Below are 6,000 nucleotides of genomic sequence, written 5' to 3' on the forward strand. Positions count from 1 at the left end.
AGATCCATTAGCCATTTTTACCACTACGCTTGTGGCTTCAAGGTGAGGTCGCCCCATAGACTCTCAACAACTCTTTGTCACCATGCTGACTCCCGCACCACCGTCAAGGACTCCCTTTACAGTTAAACCTTTAGTAGTGATTGGTAGAGTAGCATTAGATTCATCACCTTCAAAGTATTGCCCCAACTTGTTAACGGGTACTTCAATTACAGATTCATGTCCCGCTAGGTCAGATGGTGGTGCTAAATGTTCCTCATCATTCATTACCGAGTCAAGTTTGTTCATATGTGCAAACTTTTGTTATCCGGCCTGTAATTCTCCATTGAGGAAGGCTCGAAGAGCTGAGACTAGCTCGGGGTCTTTATATAGTTTGGACATGATGGTGGTTCTAACTTCTGAAGACATGAAATCCATCAATTTGGCAACATTTAATGGCATCTTGTGGGACGTAGGACCCTGACAAGAGAATGGTGAAGATGGAATCTCCACTTCCTCAAGGGGGTCGGGCATTCCCTCACCAAACATTCTCTCTAGTAGGAAAGGTGTGTGTCCACTTTCAGATGTCCTACCCTCACTCTCTTCCCGAATGATACTGGGTATAGCTAACGGCGTGTAGTTCTTGTGAGGTTGAACTTGTGTGGGAAACACTGTGTCCGACATCTGGATATGTTTGGGTTCAGGTTCTAATGTTCGTTGAGTTTCTTCCACCAAACCCCTCAGTTGTTGGGCTCGTTCAATTTCCACGGTTGGCTTTGGATAGGTTCCAATCTTTCTCTTGCAATCCTCATTTTTTGTCTCTCGTGGCTTATCTTGGGGGTTCGCAACTGGGTGGTTTAACTTTGAATACTCTTTTGGTGTTCGTCGTAATTCCCTCTCGTGATCCTCCTCACTGGCTTTTTCCTTTGTAGTAATAGTTTTGGTCTCCGTGGTCTCTATCGAATCTGAGTCATCCTCAGGGTCATTCATATACACGGGATCCTCTCCTGTCCCTATGTTAGTCTTTGAACTAGGTTTTGAGCTAGAAGCATTAAGGGATTTCTTTCTACGTGTTTTCTTCTTTCTCGCTCGGCCAATGGATGCAGCATCTCTCTCTTCGAGGATGTAATTTTGCTTTTGGAGCATCGACCGTGTGAGTGCATTCATTGGTGCTATGTTTATAGTTGGTGGTGTCCCATCAACAATCTCTATTAAGTTCAATGGTGTGATTTTCGGTGCGTTTGGATTGTTAGGACTCTGTGCGATCAAATGATCTATGCCACAACGATTATAAATGAGTATTGGCATTGCCAATGCACTCCCTGTTGGGATTAAAGCCCAAGTGGCCTCTTATGCGGATATGGCCGGCCGCCCGCCTAACTCACTTACCTCTAACTCTTTGTATATACTCACATATACTTTGTGAATACTAAGGTATTGGGAGATAACCCTTCTAAGAGTTCTCTGCGTACTGTACTGTGTAAGCTCACTGAGTGTGTGTGTGAGAGAATCGACCCACGCTCCGCTCCGCGACTTCAATTGGTATCAGAGCCTTGGTTCAATGCGGATTTGCGCAATCGCGCGCGCGCACTTGTTCGGCAGATTCTGGATCCAGAGTTCGAAAATTCACACTCGGCTTTCCGGGAGCGTTTCCATCCGGCGACCTGGGGTTTTACCCCCCTTTCGAAGCCGTTTATGCCCTCAGAATTTCGTTCTGAGCACTACAGCAGAAGATAGATTTCAGCCGCCAAGAAATCCGTCTTGTGTAGATTGGCAAGCAGGAGGTGGCCGACATCAATATCGGCATCGACATACATCACTCATTAGTCTTCAGAGCATCATCTATAGACCAGGTACACATATATATCATCAGATATATATATTGCAGTCTGCATTGTTACTTCTTGTGCTTGCCAGGTTCCAGGGGAGGTGTGGCCATACGACGGCTTGACACCACTGGCATGTATTGCAGATTGATGTACTGTGATTGTGGGTCTGCTAGTTGTGAGTCACGCTAGCAGACAGACCGCCGTAGCAGTCATAGGACAATGATTGGTCTATTATAGGATGTATGCTAGTTCTGGGCAGTTTGCTGAGCCATCTGAGAGGGTCGTGTGTGAGGTTTTTTGAAGCCAAGCACTGGGGGCTGGGTTACCCAGTGTGAGGTGGATTAGGTTGCTGGAGTTCCCCTCTACACGCATCCTCTTCGGCGACTTTTATCCCTTAGGATGTATGACTTTGTGTAGACACTGGATTGCATCTTATGCATCAGGCCGTTGAGGCATTGTTCAGGGTTCAGTCTTGAGACAGATACAGGTTCTGTCATCGCCCAGAGAGGAGACAGTGTATGCTTACAGGACAGCATATTACAGAGATTTTTTAGATTTGTCACTGGTCAGCTATTTATGATTGTTTTTTGAGCTATCTTTTGGTTCCCAGAGCTCAATTTACAGGGGAGACTCTGTCAAAAATTTTCAAAATACTGACAGTTCCTGAGGAGAGGTGTTCAGCTTGTTGATTACAGCTTGTTTACTGTGTACAGAGGCCAGTTTACAGGGGAAACTCTGCCGGATTTTTTTCAGGAGTAAACAGTTTGGGAGATATGGCATCTTCTCAAAGTGAGACTCTTTACAACATAAAGAAGCTGGATGGCACAAACTTTCCATTCTGGAAGAAGCAGATTTGGTAGGTTTTGGTGCAGAAAAAACAAGTGAAGCCACTGAAGCTCAAAGGGGAGAGACCAGAAGGTATGGCTGAAGATGAGTGGGAAGAGCTTGACGAGTTAGCTTGTTCCACAATCATGCTGACACTGGCAGAAAATGTTTACTTCAACGTAGCAGAAGAGACTACAGCGTATGGCGTATGGCAAAAGCTATGTGGTATGTACGAGAAACAAAGTGCTGCTTCTCAGATTTACTGGCTCAAGAAATTGGTGGATTTGAAGATGAAGGAAGGGACAGCCATGTCAAATCATCTGAATGAATTTCACACAATTTTCAGCCAATTAATAGCACAGGAGATAGTCTTTCCAGATTCAGTGAAGGCTATGTTTCTCTTAATCACTTTGCCAGACAGTTGGGATACTTTTCATACAGCGTTAAGTAATTCTGTCGCGCCAGAAGGTCTTACAAGTGCCAATGTAGAAGGCAGCTTGCTCACAGAGGAAGTGAACAGGAAGAACATTGACAAAGGCAAAGGCAATAGGGCTTTGGTCGTTCGAGGGAGACAACAGTTTAAAGAGAAGAAGGGTAAGAAGGCACAAAACCGAAGTAAGTCTCGTGATTCGAAGTCAAAGGATGACATAGAATGCTACCATTGTGGCAAGAAGGGTCACATGAAGCGAGACTGTATGAAGTGGAAACAAGAAAAAGGAAAAACAAAGAGTTTTGAGCAAGATGAAAAGAAGAGTTCAGTGAAGATTGAAGAGGTGAATGTCACAGGATCTGGTTCAGACAGTGATTCTGGTATAGCAGCTGGTGACATCTTCCTTACAAGCAATCTTGATTCTGTTTTCTTGACTGCAGAGGATGGACATGCTATGAGTGATTGGATTATCGACTCAGAGGCATCTTTACATGTTTCTCCGCACAAAGAGTGGTTTGCATCATATGTGGCTACTAAAGATTATGTCAGACTTGGCAATGAGCAGGTTTGTGACATACTTGGAGTGGGAGATGTGCAGTTGAAGTTTCAGAATGGCTCTTCTTTATGGCTCAAGAATGTCAGACATGTTCCAGCAATCCGAAAGAGCTTGATTAGTACAGGGAAGCTGGATGATGCGGGTTATGTGACATTTTTTGGGAACAGCGCTTGGAAGATCTCCAAAGGTTCGATGACAATAGCACATGGCAGCAAGTCAGGAACTCTGTACACTTTACATGTTTCAGAGGTTAAAAACCATGTAATTAATGTGATTGAGCAGCCAAGTGTGTCACTGTGGCATCGTAGGTTGGGACATATGTCAAAAAGAGGAATGGAAATACTTTCTCATTATGGTTATTTGCCTGGCTTTTCATTTCAAGATTTTGAGTTTTGTGAGCATTGTGTTTATGGTAAGCAAACACAGGAACCGCACAGATCAAAGAGGAATCGTAGGGACGAACGGTTAGCTCTTGTACACAGTGATCTATGCGCACCAATGCCTAGTTTGTCACTAGGGGGAGCAACGTACTTTTGTACATTCATAGATGACTATTCTCGCAAAGTATGGGTTTACTTTTGAAGCACAAGGATGAGGTGCTCAAGGTCTTTAAGACATTCTTGCAGTTGGTGGAGAATCAGAGTGGTCAGAAGCTGAAGTGCTTGAGAACTGACAATGGTGGAGAGTACGTTTCCAAAGCTTTTCAAGACTTTTGTGAAGCAAAAGGGATTAAGCGGGAACTTACTGCACCATATAATCCTTCACAGAATGGGGTTGCAGAACGTATGAATAGGACCATACAAGAGAAGGTCAGAAGCATGTTGTCAAATGCTGAGTTGCCTGATGGATTTTGGGCGGAAGCAGTGGCTACAGCAGTCCATTTGATCAACAGGTCTCCTAGTAGGGTTCTGGATAAGAGTGCAGTGGCCGAGATGCTATGGACATGCAAGGCACCTTCGTATAAGCATCTCAGAGTCTTTGGTTGTGAAGCTTATAGCCATATTCCTAAGGAGTTCAGAAATAAGTTAGAACCAAAGAGCAAGAAGTGTATATTTCTTGGCTACGGAGAATAGGGCGAGATGGGTTACCGGCTTTGGGATCCTGAGTCCAGAAAGCTTATTCGTAGCAATGATGTGCATTTCAATGAAGCCAAGTTTCATGCTAAGCCAGAGAAGACAGAGGAGATCAAAAGAGTTGTCTTCAGGGAAGATGGACCTAGTGCTAGCACATCAAGACAGCATGGTCAGGCTCAGGAACAGCCTATAGTGGCTAGAGAGGCAGAATCAGTTGTGGTGAGACGTTCTGAGCGTGTCTCCAAACCACCTGATCGTTATGTGCCATCTCTAAATTATGTCATGCTCACAGATTGCGGAGAACCATCTTGTTACAAGGAAGCATTACAAGTGGTTGACTCGAAAAAATGGCAGTTGGCCATGCAGTCAGAGATGACAGCTCTGCATAAAAACCAGACATGGAAGTTGGTTAAATTACCACAGGGCAAAAAGGCTCTACCTTGTAAATGGGTTTACAGGTATAAGATCACCGCTCATGATAGTCAGCCAAAGTACAAAGCAAGGCTTGTTGCCAAGGGCTTTAAGCAAGAACAAGGCATTGACTTTGATGAAGTCTTCTCTCGAGTGGTCAAGATGACTACATTGAGATGCTTTCTTGCATTGGTTGCTATATTGGATTTGGTGTTGCACCAAATGGATGTCAAGACAGCGTTCTTGCATGGTGATTTAGATGTGGAAATTTACATGCAGCAGCTAGAAGGGTTTGTTGAGAAAGGCATGGAACATTTGGTATGCCAGTTGTTAAAGAGTCTTTATGGCTTAAAACAATCACCGAGGGCATGGTACCATAAGTTCCACCAGTTTATGCTTTCTCAAGGCTACAAACGTAGTGAGTTCGATCACTGTCTATATACAAAGAAGGCTAAGGATGGCAGTTGGCTGATCCTTATTCTGTATGTGGATGACATGTTGATTGCTGGCAAACACTTGGAAGAAATTTCAGCTTTGAAGTCAAAGATGGCAAAATCGTTTGACATGAAAGACATGGGTGAGGCAAGTCATATACTTGGTATGCGCATTGAGAGAGACAGATCAAAGAAGTTGATTTGGTTATCTCAAACAGAGTATATTGACAAGGTTTTGCAACGTTTCAATATGGAGAAGGGAAAGGCATTGAGTGTTCCATTGCCACCATATGTGAAACTTAGCAAACAAGATTGTCCTGTGTCTGAGGAAGAAAAGGCTGAAATGGATAAGATTCCATATGCGTCTGCAGTGGGTAGTTTGATGTATGCAATGATTGCTACACGTCCGGATATTGCATTTGCAGTGGGAGTGGTTAGCAGATATATGTCAAATCCTGGCAAGAAA

Source organism: Adiantum capillus-veneris, chromosome 14 (genome assembly GCF_014529385.1).
Source record: "Adiantum capillus-veneris isolate H3 chromosome 14, ASM1452938v2, whole genome shotgun sequence".
NCBI lineage: Eukaryota > Viridiplantae > Streptophyta > Polypodiopsida > Polypodiales > Pteridaceae > Adiantum > Adiantum capillus-veneris.